This window comes from Cuculus canorus, chromosome 2 (genome assembly GCF_017976375.1).
Source record: "Cuculus canorus isolate bCucCan1 chromosome 2, bCucCan1.pri, whole genome shotgun sequence".
Classification (NCBI taxonomy): domain Eukaryota; kingdom Metazoa; phylum Chordata; class Aves; order Cuculiformes; family Cuculidae; genus Cuculus; species Cuculus canorus.
Genome location: NC_071402.1, coordinates 7114971 through 7137231, shown reverse-complemented (window position 1 = coordinate 7137231; position 22261 = coordinate 7114971). Strand labels below are relative to the sequence as shown.

Genomic DNA, 22261 nt, shown 5'->3' with positions numbered 1-22261 from the left:
TGGCTGTTCAATACCCCTCTCTGGTTTACAGCTCTCTGACAAATATGATGAAAGAGATTTATTTGTGGAGTAGGCAGAGACAGAAGTGCGTTGTCGTTTTATTTTTTTTTTTTTAAGGGTTATTAATTACTGTGTCAACCTTTGCTCTGCTGATGCTGTCCACTTTTATTTTGGACACACAGCTGTTCAACACTCTGATCACATTGGGTTCTCCGATCACCCTGTTTTCTACCAACCTTTCTGAATATTATTTATTATTCCTTATGTATCTGGATGGAAAAGAGGAAGAGGGACAGTATGGCAGAGATGGGAAACATGAGCCGGAAAACATGCTTGACTTGAATTGTCATCACACTGCCATTGGAAGGAGAGAGCCGGAAAACTAGCAACAAACACTTGCACGCAAATACACGCCAGGCACACACCACATCGATCACGGTGAGTTTGTGAGCAGCCCCACAGTTCTTACCTGGGTTGTCTGGGATCCCTCTGCAGTGCACCTCCCTCGGCTCCCTCTCCCCTGTTTTTCCCTGCTCTGGGGAGCAGCAGGGGCTGTGCTGGTGCTGTGGCAGGGTGACAGTGCAGGAAGGGGACCGCAGGCAGCTGGCTGCAGCCCTGGCTGCTGGGCTCTGGCTCCTGCCAGGGCTGCTGCTGCTGCTGCTCCTGACGATGCCGAGGAGGAGGAGAGCTGTGTGAGGAGGAGGAGGATGCTGGCGGTGATGCTGTTGCTATGGTTACCCAACTCAGTGGCGGTTGCACCGCTCAGTGCAACAGCTGCCCCAGCACCCAGATCATCTCAGCATCCGTCACGGTCAAACAGACCTCTATGTTCAAGCACTGGTAATTCACTCCAGAGTCCTTCCAGAGGGACAGGGGTGGTGGGAAGGATGGAGGTCACTTCTTGGCACAATACCGGGGCTCTGGGAAAACAGATGGAGTGATATATCCAAAATGTTTGCATTCTACACTTGTGGGCAATGAGCTCACTGTCCTGCAAAGGTCAAACACCAGCTTCCAGGAGGCCGGACTTTCATTTTTCAGGGGTGTTTTGCATTTTTATAAGGAAGTGAACAAAACAGCAAAGCATAGGAGGGGAATAAATTTCAAAGTTCGTGTTTTGATGCAAATTTAAACTTTTTCTCTTTTATACTGAAGGTCAAATATCTTTCATAAAAACATGACTTAAAACTGGAAATTTACTGCCTTCTTGTATAAAGGTGTATTTTGCATAGAGAAATCCCTTCACGAGTGAGTTTCTCGTGAGACAGAGAGCTGCCTCTCACCACAAAACAGTGAGAAAAAAATGTTTCTGAAAGGAGTTCCCTTACACAACCCAGGATATTAATAATTTCATGCCTAATTTCATGAAGCAAAAAAAGCTGAACTTCGCCTTTCTCTAGAGATCTGAAAATAAGAAGAAAAAAGACCTAGGGTGGATGGACTGCCACATGATCACAATGTGGAATCCTAACTGAGAGAGACATGTGAAATCAAGGTATTCAGTTGCCATTTATCTATCAAATACGCATGTCTTGAGGCTTTCATTTTGCCCTGGAACATCACAAGACACAGGAAGGTCAGAACAATCAAATGTCACTTCCATCCAAAAATGTCAGTGCAAAGCTGCATAACGCTTATAAGCCATGACAGTTCTTTCAAAAGCTGCTATTTTTTGCAGGACACTGTGAAACTCTGTCTAAAACGTACTGAAAAAAAAAACCCAAACAAAAAACCCAAAAAACAACAATGACAAAAAAAAAAAAAGAACCAAAATCACTGGTGGAAACTTTCTAACAGGAATTACTTCCTTCTGCCACAGCTCTGTGTGGAAGGTGTAAACATTTAAAAGCAGTGGATGCCCACATGATATGAATCTATAAACTTGAGATACTAAGAAGATGCACTGGGTGGTGTTTCCTATTAAAATATAAGAGCTGGAAAAATAGTTGTCAAAGTGCTGGCAATATCTCATCTTAAGGTGTTCTAGAAGACCATGTCTCCATGTCACATTCATTTGAAGAGTCATAATGTGATTCATATAAAGGCATTTTCCATATAACTATCACTAAGGGAGAACCTGGAGCCCTTTAACTGAGGACCAAAATGTGCTAGACAGCACACAGTGTCAGACTTCCTTGGAATACCTTCTCATTTCCCAGCCTCTGTGCATTTTACAAAACTAGTCATCATATATGTCATTCCTCCTATTTATTTTTTAATTAATATTCTTTTAGACAACAATTCTGATCTCCAGTCTAAGACTATATGGACTACTTGACTCAAAGGGCCTTCCTACCACTCAAAAACTGAAGTAAGTAACGTTATCTAGTTTAATCTTTAAAAATGTCATGGGTGTAAAATTAGACAGTACTCTGAACCCTTTCTCAAAATCTAAAAAAAATAATATTTGGTGCATGTATGGCCCAGGGAATTCCCGGCTGTAATTTTTGGTGCAGAGGGAGATAATCTCATTGCGGTAATAATTGTGAGCAAATCTAAATCACCCACTCCATAACCAGCTAACCAGCAGCAAAACATGTGATTATTCTGAATAGATCACTGAGACCATAAACAGGTCTTATTTCTGCTAAATCAGGGAATGTACGGCAAAATGTATCTGCTGAGGTACATGTAATCAACTTGTAAGGGTATATTTTCCAGCTTTGCTTATTATGGATATAGTTTGAGAGCTGCATCTCTGATTTCAACAACACACATAAGAATGGCATAAGATAATCAGTCTCTGACTTCAAGTGCTTCAGCTGTGTTATACCACTGAGAATGTGCCCACTTCAATTCTCTCGTTGGAGCTAGTCTGAGACATTGGGGAAAAATCCACCCCTAAGGATATACAGAGCCCACTAAAACCAATGGCTTTTATACCTCACTGACTGGACCTTTCAGAGTGCACATCTTCAGCTGTGCTGTGGGAGTACAAAGTGGATATAAAATCCAAACAAAACAAAAAAACCTTGGCCAAATTAAAGAAAAAGGAAAAAAAAAATCATTTGACCTCAATCACTCGTGGAAGTCCTTGATGGTGGGATAAGTGACTTATTGCAGTTCACTGGGGGAATAAGTTATGTTACAATATGTAAAGTATGTTCAATTCATAAGTAGATATGATTCTATAAAGAAAGAACAAGCCACAGCCGTGTTTGTCAGCGCCTAGAGGAAAGGCTGCATTTTCAGTTGTAGCTTTCATTTTTAAGAGTAGAAATTATGTCATATCTTCCAGCCCTACTTAGTAATTACAGACCCTTAAAACATCTCAGATGATACTAAACATCTGTGTTTATGCACCTTAGTCATGTGTAGAATATTTTTTTACTTTAAATACTGAAGAGGGGTAGATCGACTTAGCCTAACACAGCCTTCCAAAACAAATCACTTAAATTTTCCATTGTGTCTCCTTTTCTCTTCCCTGTTGTTAAGAAGACACCAAGGCTGACTAACGTAGCTGTACTTATCTACAGCACCCTGAGGTGAAGGCAAATCCCTAACTCTTGTTTGGAAGAGCTATCCCACCAAATCTGATATCTGAACTCTGACGCTTGCCAACAAAGATTAAAACCAAAACATACCTTCCGGAAATGCCTTCTTAGCTGCCACTTTAACCCTACAGGTGACTGAGACTTCAGCAATAAAGATGCATGCGTCTGTTTAGCTGCTTACAGTTCCCAGACTGGTTGAAATCTAAACAGCAAAGAGATCGTTGGACACATTTAGTCTCCCAGAGCCCAGCATAGGCAGTAAGTGTCATATTCTAGATTGTTAGTGTAGAATCTTTGGGTTATCTAATAGTATCTTGGAGTAGATATCCCCATTAGGAAATAGGATAACCTAACCAACGTTCAGTGGAGTGGTCCATTCTGCCGGGTTCATGTTGGGCTACAAATTATTTCTGCTGGATGTAGACTCCTTCTCAGTCTTCTACTCTACACTACTTGAGCTGTAGTTTATAATAGTGAGTATAATAATTCTGCTAAGAGTAGAATGGAAAAAAAAAAAAGTCTTACATTAATTAAAAAAAGCTTCAAACAGCAAAATTCTCCAGGTAATATCAGCACATAAAACCTTACACAATGAAACACAAGTATATGAATAACTGACATACAACAAGGATGTGAGTGTGCCTCAGGCAAGCTGTGTCAGGTGGCAGCGAAAGACCACAACACTAAGCTTTCACCTTGAGCACCCAATGAGGGGTTACAGGCAGAGACCACATCCTAGCTGCTGCTTTCTTCAAGCTCTGGATCACAGCCTGCAGCACAAAACCTTCTGACAGTGCACATAGATATGTAACACGTCGACACTGTGGCGGGGGAGCAGAAGGTAGACAAATACGTACTTCAAGCTAGCAGCAGGAGACTCGACAGCTCTGTAGTTAATGGGCAGAGACATTCAAGCTTCTCTTTTGCTTAACTGAGAAGCTGAATTTACCTCTTGGATGTGATGCAGAGTTTCCAGGGACTGTTTTTTCCTACTAAATCTTCATAATTTTAGGAAAAGGTAAGGTCCAAAGGGAAAGTGTCTGGCCCACAATAACATGCAGCTCTTTCAGTCTTAGGGCTTTGATTTCTTCTGGATCCTTTATACCCTCTTAGAAGCATTCAGATGGCCAAGACCCTTTTAAGAAGCATTGCACCATGTTGCTTCAGCAGGATTTGAAATGCCCTCTGGTGCAAAAGGGCACCTCACATAATCCACTTTCATACAACGCAACAAAACAGCAGTTAATCAAAAGCAGGAGAAAAAAAAAAAAGAAGAAGAAGATGCTTTTCTTGCAGCTCTTTGATAAAGTATGGCCCAAATAATTAACTAAAATATATCTATACTTAGTTTGGTATAGCTGGTAACAGTCAGAGCTCCATTATTCATGGTCCATCATTGGAAGTGCTTACGGTCAGGTTTAAAGGGGCTGTAGGCAACATGATCAAGCAGAAGGTGTCCCTGCTCAGGGCAGGGACATTGAAGTGGTTGATCTGTAAAAGTCCCTTCCAAGCCAAACCATTCTATGATTCTAATAAATATAACAGATTCTCAAGGAGCGCCACAGTATAAAGGTGTTTTTAAAATGATACAACATTACTTAAATCATATAGCGTTTAAAATTATTCAGTGTTTTCATTTATCACGCAGAAGAATTAAAAGTAAAGACTAGAGACTAGAAAAATAATAAGACTCCATAGTATAAAACATAATTTATCATTTTGCTAAGTATGTATTTCACACAAAATCCACATAACATGATATATACAAGGATCACAGAGACAAAAATAATTACATCAAGGAAAAAATTCCAAGGGCATTGCCTTATCCTTCTTACATGTCCTTATACTTATCCTGTCCTCAAGCCACAGAGTGATCATTCAACTGCTATGCATTTAATTTTTTGTTTCATTCTGCCTTTCATTCGTAAACCAGCTTCTTACTTTTTACAGCCAATCTGCCAAACAAACAGCTTTGCTTTAAATAAGAAAAAGCTACAATTACCCATAGTGCATCTCTTACCTGGAAGGCAGTTGGAAATTTCAACATACAGTCTTCTCATTCATAGTTCTGGAAGATTGCATACTAGATAGAAAACACAGAGTAAATAAACTAAGCACATTTCAAATGCTTAACATGATGGAAACATCTGATAGGATTTGAAGGAACTACAGAATTATTAGGAATTCAAAAATTATTTTGAAGTGACTTTGTGTACCATAGAACAAAGCTCTGGAAAATAACACATCTAATGACAGTGAAATACAGGAATGAGGGATAAACACGTCCTGGACATCTTTAAAGCATGACCAGTACCGAGTATTAACTTAAGGACAGCTTTCTGGGGTCCTCTGCAAAATGTAGTAGTTTGATATGGAGGTATGTTTCTTATATTATTAGTGGCTGAAGCAAAAATTGAACCCAAGCACACAAGATAATCATCCTCCCTCCTCAGCCCATGTAGCAGGGCAGGGTCAGGGTAGAATTTTATGAATAACACAGCCCAGGCCTGAAAGGTCATGTTTTAGCCAGCCTCAGGAACTGTAGAGCACTTCACTCACCACTGCAGTATCTCACAGAATCACCATCATTATTTTTCTGAACATTTCTACAGAAAAAAGGGCTATCCCTGCTGTTTATTTTGTATGTTGAAAACAAGACATGGAATTTCTCAGAGGCATCCACACAAGTATCTGAGACATTCTGAAGTTCAGGGCTGGACTCTCTAAACACTGGAACAGATTGTCCAAACAAGGTTGTAGTGTCTCCATTATTGGAACCATTCATAGCATGACTGAACATTGTCCTATGCAATCTGCTTTATCTGATCCTGCTTTTAGCAGGGCTATGGATAATGTGAGATCAAGAGGTGCCTTCCCACATCAAGCCTTCTGTAAAAACATGAAGGACCCCCACACCCTGCTGTTCCTAGAATGCATTCCGAAGATTCCTGATATGTGCGCCCTTAGTTCACCCACTGCTGATCTCTTCCTTCGTTTTACATGTAAGCTTATTTTTCCACTACACACGTGTATTGACATATATGTTCAGTCACACCTCACACAAATCCATCCCAGTCAACCTAGAATGTCCTAAACCCAAATCATTTGGTCTCATCCTAGGTCTCTTGTTACCTCCTAGATGTCACTCTCTCAATTTTGTTCTGCAAATCACAAGGACAACTTCTTTCCCTATTTAGCTTGGGCACAATGCAGGGAGCCTTTCTGCCACCCTGAGTGTCCCATTTCCCAGTTGATGTCCCACCTTGGATCTGGTTTAACCTATACCGTCTTATAAAAAGGAAAGCAAGTTGCAGACAAATCCTTGTTTCATGCAGACTGGAAAACATCCAGAACAGTCAGCACGTCAGGACAACTTAGCTGTTTATGTCTAGTTGCTGACACCAGAAAACTCTGTTTATCCTAATGCTTACGGACTGCCTTAAGACAGAAGTTCCGCGTGATGGACACAATAGAAACACCATTTCTTCTCTCTTCTTTCTTCTCTATTCTTTTGGAATATCAGCTTTCAAGCACACAAATGCAAGTCTTCTAAAGAAAAGCATACAATCCATTCATAATGCGGCAAAACTGATTATTTCTCCTAGATACTTTTATGGAAACAGCTAAACCACTTTGGCTGCAGTTTTCCAAAATTAATTTAGTGCAAGGCAGATGCCCCTGCATAAAGAGTTTCAGCCCAAGCAATTAAGATAAGGTAAAATTATAGCAACGAAAGCTACAGTATTGCTATACGAGATGCTGGACAATCTTAACAGCACTCTTTGGTATCACTCCTGCCTAAAACACGTATTAATTCACTAAACAGCCAGATGGGCTTGTTTGTTTAAGACTCTTCCCTAGTGGTTTTTGGCTTCTTTTTTATATTCATCTTTTATAATGCAAAATACCAGTTGGCAGGCAGTACTAGTAGTACCTTGCTATGAAGTGGATTTTGCATATAAAGATTTAAAAAGCAAGATCAGAACCAAACACTTGTCTAACAACACTTCCAAAGAGCTTCACATTGCAGCGTCGCAAGTAGAGGAGAGACTTCATCCTCATTTGTGTCTAGGTAAACGTGGTACAGATAAGCTAAATGTGCTTGAGGAAACTTCTATTACAGGCAGAAATGCGTAGAATAGCAAACAGCTTACACAGATATGTTTGCATGCAACATCTTATTCAGCCACTGGATGGCAGTCTGTTGTACAAAACCCAGGCAACGGGCAAACCAGCACGTTCAACAGTGGTGGAGGATAATATTTGGGATCTGAACACTTGGTTTAAGTTGCTTTAAGTGCTGACCTACACCTTCCAACCACCATGTTCTTTCTAGGTCACTGACACTCCAAAGTCCATTTACACAGTGGTAAGATGCAAACTGCTAAGACGTTATTGTCTTCCTTGAATCAAGGTGGAAGTGTAATGGTATGAAGATCAGGGAAAAGTCAAACTGGTAAGTCCCACCTTTCTAGCACAGTTTTGTAGACTTCATTGCAACAAAACCAGAACAGGATATTTCTCAGTGTCTCAAACACCCATATTAATGACGGCACTTCCTTACTTTGCATTCAAAATGGCTTTCAGCAAATAGGTCATTCATAGCATCATAAGGTGGAAGGAGCTCGATGTAGTAACTTTTGAGGCATGTCTACATAGCAGACTGCTTTGGAAAGACTTGCATAGCTATTGGATGGAGTGTAAATGCAGCAGTACGTTGCTTATGAGAATCTGTTAAAAGTAGAGATACATACCCATTGATTCCTTCTCTCACTACCTAATGCTCATTGTGCTCTCTTGGGTTGTTACTTGGCATGAACGTTCAGATTCTCCCTCTGTAACGCAACCCAAGTTAATAAAATTGTAACAGCTACAGTAAAATAATCTAGGGGATGGCATAGAGAAGCAACGGACCTACAACCAAAAGGCTATAGAGATGATATATACCATAAAGGTAAGTTCCCATGTCCGGGCAAGTCAGCAGATCACGCTAGAAGCACAAATCAAAGTAACGCTTCACAAGAATTAACAGTTGAGAGACTAGAGCTTCCTGCTTTCATTCTGTAAACGGCTAAAATCTCATGAGATCTCACTTAGAAAAACAAAAATATAACAGAGAATTTCTGCTGTTAAAGTAAATCTCATTTCTGCTTTTCCTCTCCCTAAATCAACGCAGACAAGTCTCCATCCTATGATTACCCTGCCACAGCCATAGCAATATAATTACTGCATAATTACTGTGCATTATAGCAAGTGCACACCCTACACAGCCTAACAGATAATCAGACATTGGGGACAAGATTCTAGGGACCTTTTCTGATTATTCTGTAGTGCAGCCACTGGCTCATTTCAGGAGCGCTTTTCCTTTGATGCCCACTTTCATTTTCTTTGTTATTTCATTGGAGGAATGAATTGGAAAATCAAAGAAAATGTTGGGATGTTTTGGGTGGAGAGAAAAATAACAATTCACAAAGAAAGGTGGGAGTTCAGTTCATCCAGACTTCTTGAAGTGTCTTACAAGTTTTGAGATTGTCTTCGTCATTTGAGGATTGGAGGCAGAAAATTACTTGCCATTCAGAGCATGGTGTCTCAACCTTGGTCTTACTAACCTCGGAAAACCTATAGACCACAGCTATATACTGCCAAAGGGCAAGTTCTCATCTGTCTCTTAGGTGTCTGGACAGATTAGATGGAAGAAACTAAACCTACCTGCTTTGTAGAGCCAATGCCAAAAAAAAAAAATCTCTCTTTGCATGCAAGGCCAAACAATGGCTATGAAACACACATGTTGTAACTTTAGGATAAATATTAAGGGTTTTATGAAGAGGGCTATGCAAGCTATATGATGCTCTTCAGTCTGGTAGTTCAAAGAAAGGTGAAAGATATTATCTTGCATAAGAAATCACAGAACCATGTCTTCCTATCTGTGTAGACGTCTGCTGATCTTCTTACGGCTTATTATTTATTGAAGAGAGAATGAGAACTACTACAAGTGTAAAGCAAGAGATAAAGCACAGGTGCAGAGCACAGCTGTAGGGCTTCAGGTATTTGCCATATCAAAGGATTTATCTTTAAGTCCACAGGTACACAATTGGAACACATTTCCTCCCTTTTGTTTGTCAGTATATTCTATTGAGCATATGACAAGAGTCAATGATAATTCATGCCACCAAAGCGTTTATCTCGATGGGGAGGACAAACACTGAGTAGGTGTGGAGATAGAGTTAATCTGGGATGTTGACAACATAACACTCCCTCACTGCATTTCCCAGAAGTGTAGGCATATCTTTAACACTGAGACCATACAGCCTTGATATTGATACCTACAGATATTTGAATGACTAAAGATGGAAGGACTTCAGCCTTTATGTTTTTTAACTTCTCAGCCGGCAACTTGATATAAACCGTAAGGAATTTGGTTTCCTGGTAAACTGAGCACCTCAGCAGAACCCATGTTCTACATTCAATCAATTACAGAAAATACAGAAATGACATTACCCAACTCCAAAGGCAAAAAAAATAAAATTGGAAAATTGCTGAGGATTTTTCCTGCAGATTGCCCCTATTATTCTTGAGGAACAGCTTCAGTACACCTCATATAATTTAGTCAGATTTCAGGGGAAGGGCAAAGGCTGGATGTACATGCGACAGAAGGAAGGGCACTTACTTTTTCCTTCTCTGCTTTCCAGATCTGAGGGGGAAAAATAAATGTGTTTTTCTTCTTCTTGTCTAATTCCATCTCAGCAGGAAAAATCTGCACCAGCGCTAACAGCAACAGTCTTAATCAGAGCCAAAGCCCTGGGCACAGCTCCATCATCAGAGTGTATTTTATGGTCTTCCCTGCCACATGAGTGCAAGTAGGAAACTTATGTGCACACACCACAGCAGATGGTGTAGGTGGGAGCATGAGGCACCTGGCGCTTCTCTGCCCACAACAACATCATGGCATAACATCAAGAATATTGTTTCATATAAATCCAGCAACCAAGAAGGACAACTGCAAAACATGGTTCTTAAAAACACTGCTGTATCCAGTATAGGGGATTGGGAGAAAAGAAACCCAGGGAAAAACGGAGACTGTGGCCAATGGGCTGCAGGAAAGGCTCAAGGAGTCCTGGTGGACTGTGAACTCAACAGGGCCACAGTCTGTGAATCAAAGGAAGGGATTATCCCTCTCCTCCTCAGCACCCTTCAGACCACCTAAATACCATACGCAGTATGAAAACACAGATAAAGCAGAGCGAGTTTAGTGAAGTGCTGCTGGGATGCAAAGATCCGAAGCACTTGCCCAGTAAGGAGAGAATGAGGGACCAAGGCTTCTTCAGCCTGGTTAAAAGACTGCTTAGGGTGGACCACTGAGAGGTCAGCAGGCTGCCACCACCTATGGGAAGAAGTCGTCAAGAAGATACAGTTTCTTCACAGCAGTGCATGGTAGGGAGACGAGACAATATACATAATCTTAAATAAGAGAAATCCAATCCTTTTCCTCATTAGGACAGTCAAGCGGTGGAATATGTTTTCCAGAAAGGTTGTGTGGTCTACTTCCTTGTAACTTTTCAAGACTGAACTGTATAAAGCCCTGACCAATCTTAACTCATCCTGCAGCTGGCTCTGATCAGGGAGCTGAGCTAAAGACCTCCTGGATTATGCTATGATACCTGTGACTTGGTTCACTACAAAAGACATTTTCCCAGTTTTCCTAATATTCCCTTAGTAGCCTGCCTTGCACTCCATCTGTGAAAGGAAAAACAGAGATTATGTCTATGCATATTTCTCAGTGACGACATTCGGGCTAACAGATTGGCACAGCAGGTACACATCAAACCAATAAAAAGGAAAACTAAAGAATGCTAAAGATAATCACTGAATTTATCAGAGCATTACATTGCATTCTTTTTATTTTCCTCTCTCCTCTAGTCACAAACACAGCAATAGCATTGGCTTCATTACCCAGCTCTGAAATTAAATGGGACAAGAGAGAGATCTCTTCAACAGAAAGGCAAATGTAAATATTTTCCTCTGCCTTGAAAGTCTCCATGACCCAGTTCCCTGTCAACACCCAGATATGAAAGAGAAAGGAGTGATAGATCAAGGTGAAAAGCTGTAGAGGCTCTTCCCATAACCCTACTATTGTGATGTGATGAACTCTTACCTATTGTTTTGTCCAGTTCCCATCACAAAGTATATCTTTTTTTTGCTCTGCCGCATGGGACAAGGGGTGGTGCTTAAATTAGATGTTACCATCATCCCTTGCAACCTACATAAACAGCCCAAACCAACATATAGTGTTTGGATTTTCACAGGGTCAGGATCCAAGTCCTTGGGAGCTAGCTATACCTTTCCCTTCCAGGCAAAAGCAGACTTGTTAATGTGGCCAGATCTCTCCCATCTTTATTATTGTTCAAAACGGAGAAAAAAGTGGGACCATTTTTATTCTGCCCTGTTCTGTCACCATGCAGCATCATTACTCACTTCAGGGTGAACATTAATAAATCCTCTGCTGAGCTACAGCAGTGGCATAAGGAACAAACAGGGTCAGAGTGGGTGCAGAATAATGATGTGTCACACAACAAGCAGTTGGAAAGGATTCTGCACAGGGCATAAAGAGATTGAAATGGGAGAGTTGTCAAACCTAGCCTTAAGCAACAGGACTGTGTGCTTTGGCTAGCCCTGCTGTAAGCACTTCAGTGTGGGGCTAGAGAAAGAAATCCCAACCGGGTAATTCAGTCTGCTTAGGTAAGAGCACTGTCTCTCTTGTGGAGACCTAGGTATCTAGAAAACCATTCAAAAGATACCCATTTGAGCTTATCTCCAGCCTACACTTAGCAGCAGCTAGGAAAGAAAATCAGAAGCAAGATATCAATCACTTTGAGCTACTTCTTCTTAGGGAGCTAAAAGACTAAATTCCTGCTGGAGGCTTGCAATTTCCATGACAATTACCTGGAGACCAGAACCAGCATTTACCAAAGTTAGTGATTTCTCTGCCCGTGCAATGAAGGTAGGCCAGCTTGCAGGCAAGAGGAAATGAGAACTGTAGCCTCCTAAGGGTCTACCCTGAGACAGGGTGAGGACAGTTGCACATCTCTGCTTCCAGGGGAGGCTAAGAGTCAAATGTCTTAAATTCTGTTTAAGTACCATAGTGGGAAACTCAGCTGGTGGTCTGAAGTATGAGGCTGAGTACTTTGTTCCAGATCCTCCAGATTCTACAGAAGAAAAGCAGAAGTCCCAGTTTTCTAGTTCCTATATTTTGATGATCTGGAATCACACATACATATATAGACATAAAAAATTATCACAGAATCATAGAAGGGGTTGGATTGGAAGAGACCTTGAAGATCATCCAGCTCCAACCAGCCTGCCATGGGCAGAGACACCTCCCACTAGACCAGGCTGCTCAAGGTCCTATCTAATTTGGCCTTGAACACTTTCAGGGAGAGGACATCCACAGCTCCCCTGGGTAACCTGTTTCAGTGCCTCACCATCCTCATTATGAAGAATTCCTTCCTAATGTCTAATCTAAATCTTCCTCTCTCCAATTTAAAGTCATTCTCTCTTCTCCTATCACTACATGCCCTTGTAAGTTGTCCCCAACCAGCTTTTTTTGTACACCTAGATACTTCAGATACTGGAAGGCTGCTACAAGGTGTCCCTGGAGCCTTCTCTTCTCCAGGCTGAACAACCTCTACTGTCTCAGCCTGCCCTCATAGCAGAAGTAATCCATTCCTCTGATCTTTGCAGCCCTTCTCTGGACCCTTTCCTTCTTATGTTGGGGATTCCATAACTGAACACAATACTCCAAGTGGAGTCTTATGAGAGTAGAGCAGAGTGGGAGAATCACCTCCTTTGACCCGCTGGCCACAATTGTTTTGATGCAGCCCAGTATACGGTTGGATTTTTAGGCTGTAAGTATGCATTGCCAGCTCATGTCAAGTTTCATATTAATCAGCACACCCAAGTCCTTCTCCTCAAGGCTGGTCTCAATCACATTGTCCCTCATCCTCTATTGAAACCACAGATTACTCTGACCCAGGTGTAGGACCTTGCACTTGCTTTTGTTGAGACTTATGAGGTTCACACAGGCTCACTTCTTCAGCTTGTCCAGGTCCTTCTGGATGACATCCGGTCCTTCTGGTGTGACAACACCATTCAGCTTGATGTCATCTGCAGACTTGCTGAGGGTGGACTCAATCTCACTGTCTGTATTATTGATGAAAATATTAAACTGGTTCCAGTATGGACCTCTGAGGGATCTCACTTGTCACGGATCTCCATCTGGACTTTGAGAGACATTGACCACTGCTCTCTGAATGTAACCATCCCACTAATTTCTTATTTACCAAACAATCTATCCGTCAAATGCATCTCATTCCAATTTAGAGAGAAGGATGTTGTGGGGGACTGTGTCAAAGGCTTTGCAGAAGTCCAGATATATGATATCTGTTGGTTTTCCTGTGTCCACTGATGTGGTTACCCAATCATAGAAAGCCACTAAGTTGGTCATACAGGACTTGCCCCTGGTGAAACCATGCTGGCTTCACAGGGGTGAAATATCAATATAAATATATTCATGCATATATCCACAGATAGATACACACTTTAAATATATATAGATGAATTTAAAGAAATGCAGATAAACATTAAAAATATATGTATAAATGCATACTATGAATTAGTCCACAATCACATGTTGATAACAGATTACATGTGTCCTTTTGTACATACAGGCACAAACAAATTTAATTTTCACAAAACTAAGGTAATTATGCCTAATTTTTTGCACATCTAGCACAACTACAAGTTTAATCTGTGTTTCTAGAATGAGTTAATGCTTTTTTATGCAAAAGCTCTTTCCCTATTGAATTTGAAAGTTTTAAAATAGTTTGATAAGATGACTAATACAACGCTGGTTCTAGAGGACAAGCTCACTTGCAAAACAATTTTTTTTTCTAAAATATTCTCGTGTTGATTTCTTTCAAGTCCAAACTGTATTTATAGGAAAGTTCAACAAATCTCGTTCAATCACAAGGAAAATAATCTCTGAACATATTCTTTCCATAATATCACACGCATAAAAAGACTTTGTCAGCTTAATCTTTTAAAAGACTAAGAAATCTGAGATGAGATTGGAATTGTTGGATCAGTTTGATTAGGTATCAATATATTTTTCTCCTGTTTCTCTAATATTGCAGATCGATGAAATAACCTGAATCCTTTAAACTCACGCTATGAAGAACGTATTTTTTCCACTATTTCAATCATTATTCCATTTTCGTTTTCTATGAACTTCCCTTGTTCATTTCCCACACTCAAAGAAGTGTTGGACATGCACATGCACCAGAGAATAAAGTATCCCAAACACTAGAGGGCAGATTAGAAATAAACCACCAAGTCTTTCGCTCATCGTTCAGCCACTGAATTAAAAAAAAAAATCTTGCAGTAATCTTTACTTTTTTATTTTATAAAAAATGGGGATTATTTTAACTTTAAATATCTATGTCAAGGTTCATAATTGCATAGTATTTTATTTTCTCTTAAGTTTAACTTTTGAACCAAAGCAGGAATCTTTAAGTGATAAATATCATTCAGATTTCCAAGTTGAAGGACTGTTGCTTACATGCTTCCTGCGACTGATGGGAAATAATTAATGGCAATAAGACTATGCATAGAGTGTACACTAGTGCAGATAAAACCAGAAAGGTCCCTCACACCTTTGTGTGCATACTGGTACTGAAAATATATCCAAGTTACAGTGACCAACACCCAGAGCTAAATGTTACAGATGTTTACAGATAATGTTTACAGATAAAAAATGAGATTCACATCCTTGGCACTCATTTCACCTCATGTTCCAGTCCGGTCCTGCATTTCTTCCACCCCTGTAAACACTGACATGCAATTATATGTGTCCCCCCCCTATAATCTCATACTCTGAATTTCCTTCATTTGGGTGACAAAGATTTCTATTCCTCACAGACACTGGTGGTCTCTGGTACAGAGGAATTCAAATGCACAGCAGAACTGACGTGCACATTTATGCGCATTAAAGGGTTTATTACCCATGTGCTGCTAGAAGCAGCCAGCCCATAAACATTTGAGACAATTCACCTCATATCTCAGAACAGCTTGAGCAAATACTTTTTTTTTAAAATCAGTCACAGGTTCACAGAAATCTCTAAATCACACCTGGGGTAAAGCAATCATGCTGAACCCTTTTACACATCCTTAGCATGTCTCTTCTCACCACCAGAAACTTAGCAGACTGCTGTAATTCAGAGGGATGTCTTAGTTCTGTTTACAAACACACCTCCTTGTTCAATATTGCTTTCTCAGCATAAATGCAAATAAGAGTGCAGTATCTCATGCACATATCGTTTAGTGCTATGCAGATGATGTGTAGATGTTTTGGGAAGCTGCTTTCTTCTAAATGCCAAAATAAATAAATAAAAGTTGGTTCTTCTTAAAGCCATGATTTTTCCTGGCAAACCTCAATGCAGGGTCTCTCAGAACATACCTTGGGGATTTATGCAGGCAGAAGAAACAAAAATAGGCAGTCTCTGTTGGCTGAGTGTACAGGCAGAAACGTAGTATTAGTGTACCTCAAAGCCTGAGCTAACCTATCTCCAGAGCTCTCAGAGGGACTTAACTAACTTGGGTATGGATACACCCATGACCTCAGTGTGGGCTCTCACAAGCATGCAAAAAGGCACACCACATCCTTCATTCTTCTGGTCTTTTCTGGGTGAGCAAGGAGAGCCAAAACACTTCTCTCAGCCATCCAACAGCAGAGAAGAAATGCAACCTGAACATGTTAAACCCTTAGCCAGAGTGAACCAGGCTCATCAATTGATCCTACAACAGGTGCCATATCTCTCTTGGTTAAACACAAGGGACACAGTGATCCTTTGAAAATCTCTCTAAGAAGCCTTAGAAGAATGAGATAATAGTCATTCTTGCGTTTCTCTGCGGTGAGCTAGGCTTGGCTAAGGACCAAACTCCCACCCTCACTCACGCCCTCTCCTCAATAGGTCAGAGTAAGGAAACAGGATGAAAAAGCTCTTGGCAACCCAAGATAAATACAGGGCCATCACTTACCAGTTATCAGCATGGGCAAACCAGACCTAATATGCCCAAATTCAGTCCTTTAATCTGGACTCCTCTCCCCAAGAGGAGTGCAGGATGGGGATGGGTGTTGGGACCAGTCCATCACAGCCCCTCTCTGCCACTACTCCTCCTCAAACCTTTTCCTCATCCAGCACTAGCCCTTCCCCGGGCTGCAGTCCTTCAGATGCCACCTGCTCCCACCTGGCCTCCTACCTGGGCTCTCCACAGCCACAGCTCCTGTGGGAAATACCTTCCCTGCTGCAGCCTGGGTCCTTCCCTGGGCTGCAGGATGGTCTCTGCTCCAGAAGGGTCTCTCCAGGGCTGCAGGGGATCCCTGCTCTGTGACTGCAGAACCTCTTGCCCTCCTCTTCCTCCTCCTGCTTGGGCTTCCTCTGCTGCTGCTCCTTCCACTTCTGCCTGTGCCACCTTTGGCCCTTTTGGAAACTTGTTTCCTCCCACACATTCCCAGCTTGGCTGAGGGGCTCAGCTGTGTCCTGTGTTGGGGCCACTGGAGGCATCTGGGACCATCTGTGTCCAGCACGGAGCAGTCCTGGCCTCCCTCAACAAAGACCATGCTACAGCCCCATTGCTGACACCTGATCATGGACAGCCAGAACATTCTGAAAAAGCTATGAATGGACTATATCAGTGATCAATGTATGTTTTATAAGCATTATTCTGCATCAATACTTGTGCTATCATCCACAGCTGCTATGCACACCTTACTGTCACAGTCTGGAAGGCAATAGTGAAGGGAAATCTTACTGACAAAGTGCTTTTGTGGAGGTGTTTATGAACTGCTGACACTGGCTGTTAGTTAGCACAAAGGGATCAAATGATGGAATATTTTCTGGTCATATTGTAGGGCTTCCTCATGTGCATGGGTATTGCACATTGGAGATCTGCAGCATAGTTGAATTTATCTGTCTGTCTTTAATCTTAGGTTTAAAATCATGACCTTTTCCCAGATGCTCCTGTCTTTGAATACCCAAGAAGTCCACCAAAATATTTACAGGCAAAATAGGCAATGGAAGAACAGGGTATGGATTCACACAGTGCACTGCTGTTTGACTCATGCGCTTTATAGATCTGTGAGATATTATTTACTCTGTCAGATATGTAACCTAAAGCATTATCACCACAAGCAAGTTGTTTGATGGAAAGTTATAGGTTCTTTTATGACTGCATGTCTGATTTGCCTCATTGAGGGTAAAAAAAAGAAGGCAGCACAGAGCACTGCGTTTAATTTCTCAGAATTACAGAATCATGGAATTGTTGGCAAATATCTTTAAGATCATTGAGTCTAACCGTAAACCTAACACTGACAAGTTCATCACAAAACCATGCCCCTAAGCACCACATCTACACATCTTTTAAATACCTCCAAGGAAGGACACTCCACCACCTCCCTGGACAGCCTGTTCCAGTGCTTGACAACAGTTTAGTGCCTAATGATATGATCTATTTATTTTCTGTGAATTCACCAGAGATATTATCGCAACACACCTGTGCAGAAAAACAAAATGCCATCAAATGACCTGAATGTGAAGGGATTCTAGACCATATGCTATATAAGGATTAAATAATGTCCCCTGGAGAGGAAAGAAGCATCAATTTGTGTCTTAAGAGTTGTTTTCTTTGTGATCTCCTATGGCCCTTATTACCACGTGTCCAACAGACTGCACCTCATCATTGTTCATATCCAAGGAGCTTCCTTTCTGTGCATGTTAGAGCTCAGATACAAATGGCAAAGTATACTGAATTTTGTTTAGTACAGGTAAGGAATTATCCATACAGTTGTAAAAAAAAGCCTAGGGTGGCCTCAGTTGGAATTGTATTTCCATTTCTAAACATCTGTTTTCAAGAGAGAAGAATGTAAATTGAAAAAGGAAGAAGAAAGGTCAACTAAGATCATTCAGGGACAAGATACACAACAAGCTCGACTTGACGTAGGAATATAAAGTTTGAGAGAGAATATGTTAACTCCTGCTTGTAAAGAATGAATGTCAAGATAGCAAAAGAGTTATCTAACTTTAAGTATGATACTGGAATAAGATCAATTGCATATATAATGTTCAGAAATAGACTTAGGTTGGAAAATCACAAGATGATTTCTAACAGTCCAAAGATGTTGGCTTTGCCCAGACAAGACTGAAAAGGTTTGTCGTGGATTGAAGAGCAGAAAAAAATGTTTCTCTCGATACCAAGAGACATCTTCCTCCTCACATCTCAGAAGGAGATTTGTTAGACTGAATTTCTGCTGTTGAGGCAAGACAGGATGCTAATAGCCACGACTCCTGCATCTTAAGGGCTCATATCATAAGAGCTCTACGTTTTGCACAGGGGATGTATTATTTATCAAACATCAAATTATTCCAGTGATTGTGCTAAAGTAATGTTTATTTTGGAATGGGTATCAGCGAACTTGAGGGCAATTTGTGCCTCTAGCCAAGATTTGGTATAATATTTTTAGATATCACTGTCAGCCATTTTTTTAACTGACAATGTGGCACTTAATTTATATTCATTTAAATAGAAGTAAGTCAACCAAACACCTTGGCAAAATTCACCCCAGATTTTTCTTATACTTAAATCCCCAGTCAATAAAGAAAATATAGAAAATTTGTGCAGCTATTCTTTGGCCTTTCTCTAGGCCACTTATGAGCTTTGTTGTTCACTGAAGATACCTTAATCTTAGTATATGCTTGCAGTGCAAATCAGTCTGGTAGGATTCCTGCTGTTATTGTGAGATAAATAATAGCAGTTGGGAACTCATAAGTAATTCACCTGTGCCAGCAAGTATGAATCTTCCACACTCTTTAATAAAAGAATACTCTGTAAGAATGCCTCTAAATCTCTGTAAGAAACTCTATGGAGGGAAAAAAAAAAAATCACACCACCACATTAATTTGTCCTGGTTTTGTAACAATCATATTTTGCCCATGTATTTATTTTGCATGCATTACACACTGAGACTACGCACTAACTGCACATTTGTACTTCTCTATAGATAGGAGGTCAATACTAGAAGTGTCTTGGATGTTAAACTGCTTTGCTTTTAACTTAATAAATAATGAAAAATTGAAATTAACAATGAATCTACAATAAGGCAAGGAAAAGTTATGTAATCAGGTCCATTCATATAAATGGATCTTAAATTCCTGCTTATTTAACGTCCTAAATTTCCCGTATTGAATAATACATAGTCTATTGAACGATTTAACTTAGAACACAGAGCTGAATGTTATGTATTAAATATTAAATGTACAGCAAGGAAAACACTTGTGTTTCTTGAGGGCATACAACTCTGGACTGCTGGTTTAGTGGCCCAGAGGGAAGCAGGAAGGGACAGTCCCTATGCAGGGATCCCTGGTGGAAAATAAGCATAGAAAGAAGCAAAAGGAAGAGTTCTATGACTGGTGGGCTTTTTCTACAAGTTTATTGAATCTACATTGATGTGCATCATAAAAATAAGACATACGTAAAAATCATCTTTCCCACTCTAAAGAATATTTTTCTTGGCACAGTTCCTTTTGCAACAAAAGGAGTTGTGAAAGACTGATAAATCACATCAGCCACACCAACTGCATAACGTTAGAGTGCAGTGCAGTATTTCTCATTCCTTTCATTATTTATTTAATCTTTTCAATGGAAAAAAAAGAGGCTTTTTATGGACTATTATCATTGAAATGCAGAACTTCACCAAGCTGAAAGAATTCTGATGAAATAAACTAAACAGAATTGATCCAATTATTTTAGTGCAAACAAATTATTTGACTATGTTCACCTCCTCTGACCCACCAAGCAAGCAGCCACAGCGGCAGAAGGTGTTCAAGAACACAATGCATTTTGAAAATTTATGAACTACTATGAACAGACAAAGAAGCCAGGTAGCACACGAGGTACTGTAAACCAGAGCAATCTTACTGAAGTGAATGGCTAAAAATGGTAGAGGGTTGATTATCAAACTCATATCAGGCCTGGCAAAGACAATTTTGGAAAACTCATATAAAGGTTGTTCTTTGGAGTACATATGAAAATACTGAACAGGGTGCAAGGAACACCTGGTATAGCCAAGCTGGACAAATTTGATAATTTTTTCTGAACACCCCAGTCAACTAATATGAAAAACCTGCTTAATACCTGGAGATAGGACAGAGATTCATCTTTCTAACAGAAAGCCATGGTAAATCTCATGCCCCAGTACAACTGCAGTTGAAATTTCAGCTAGCTTTAGACTAAGCACAGGCTAAGTGATTGAATTCTAACAACTGTACTAAAAAAAGTAAAAGTATATATTCTGGCTTTAACATTTAAATTGCGCTGCTCACTTTCTATGACACATGTGTGATCTGCAGTTACATTGGCAGGGAACAAACATGGATGTTTGCCTGGGCAACATGAGAAATAGGGACCTTCATTCTTTTACCTGTAGTAACCATTCTTTCTTTCATAAATCTAGTTGATGCTCACTGTGGCTAAGATTTATTATTATTATTTAGCAATGTTTAGATACTGGAAAAAAGCTGAAACAACAAGGCTACCATTCCTTTCATGAATCCATTAAAAAGGGAGCATACATTTTTATCTTAAGCAAAAACACATCAAGGAATTTTTATTGTCCACAATATTTACTTGAAGTTGAAATTAAAGTATTGGATAAATGTACTATCCATCCAGAAATATACTTTCAACAACACAATACCTCTTATGTCTTGCCTTTTCTTTGTACTTTCCTAGTGAAAAGGTATAGCTGTACTTGTATATTGTTCAGCCTGTAATTGTGTCGTATTAAATCTTGTATGAACAGGAAAAAAAAACCTATGTCTCTCAAAGCACACATAGCAACCTAGTGCAGAGTTTAAACTATTCTTTTCTATTGCACAGAATCCAAACAATACCAAACACAAGTTGCCCTGTAGGTTAATTGGAAACGTGAGCTTTCTCATTGATATTTTCATGAAGACAACACACATAAAAATAGAGGTGGGTCAGCAGTATTAATGACAGTAAATTAGACACGAAGAAGCATCTTAGATTAGGTTGCTAGGGTAGGAATTTTTTAATTCCAGCTGAAAGAGCAACAGATATTCACAAGTTACTTGAAATTTTTGGTTTGGTACAGACATACAGTTACGTTCTGCAAACCTATTTAGAACACAGCTCCTGAATTTGTGTAGCATTGTAACAAAAGTAATTAAGCATACGTACCAGCAGTGGTGATGGAGTGGCCATTGCACTAGTGAAAACATTTTATTAAGCAGAAGAACTTGAGACATCCCTGAAATATTCTCTAAAAGTATTAGGGCTAAGTATGCATCGAATAAAAAAAAAAGTCCATCTCCACAGGGCTGCTCTCAATGCCTTTGTCCTTCAGCCTGTATTGATACTGGCAGCTGCTCTGACCCAGGTGTATTTGGTCTGCTGAACCTCATGAGGTTCACATGGATCCAGTTCTCAAGCTTGATTAGGTCTGTCTGTATGGCATGCCAGTCTCTTACCTTTCTTTCATGATTTCTTACACCTGAGACCTGCCCTAAGGAAAGCATCCTCAAAGATCTGCCTGTTCTACTCCCTTGCCCCTGATGGCAGTTTCCCAGAGGTTCCTATTGGCTAACTCTTTGAATGGGTGGAATTTTACTGTCCTTAAATTTAGAGTCCTGACA

General features: G+C 40.3%; 1 protein-coding gene and 1 long non-coding RNA gene across 7 annotated transcripts in view; one reads left to right on the top strand and one right to left on the bottom strand.

Moving 5' to 3' along the window:
• FAM135B (family with sequence similarity 135 member B) overlaps window positions 1-22261 on the bottom strand; it is a 265525-nt gene that overhangs the window by 205168 nt on the left and 38096 nt on the right. For 2 of the 6 annotated variants that reach the window (XM_054059782.1, XM_054059781.1), the window contains exon 2: window positions 5515-5577. The exons of 1 other annotated variant lie outside the window; for it this stretch is intronic. The gene's annotated coding sequence lies outside the window, so the exon portion shown is untranslated. Of the gene's footprint in view, window positions 1-469; window positions 689-3584; window positions 3697-5514; window positions 5578-22261 lie in introns of those variants that run through there. 3 more of the 6 variants (XM_054059779.1, XM_054059780.1, XM_054059783.1) reach the window with 3 other exon arrangements.
• LOC128851383 (uncharacterized) lies at window positions 206-7937 on the top strand. The gene is made up of 3 exons (XR_008448745.1): window positions 206-438; window positions 2235-2311; window positions 7831-7937. It is a non-coding gene; the product is annotated as an uncharacterized LOC128851383 (long non-coding RNA).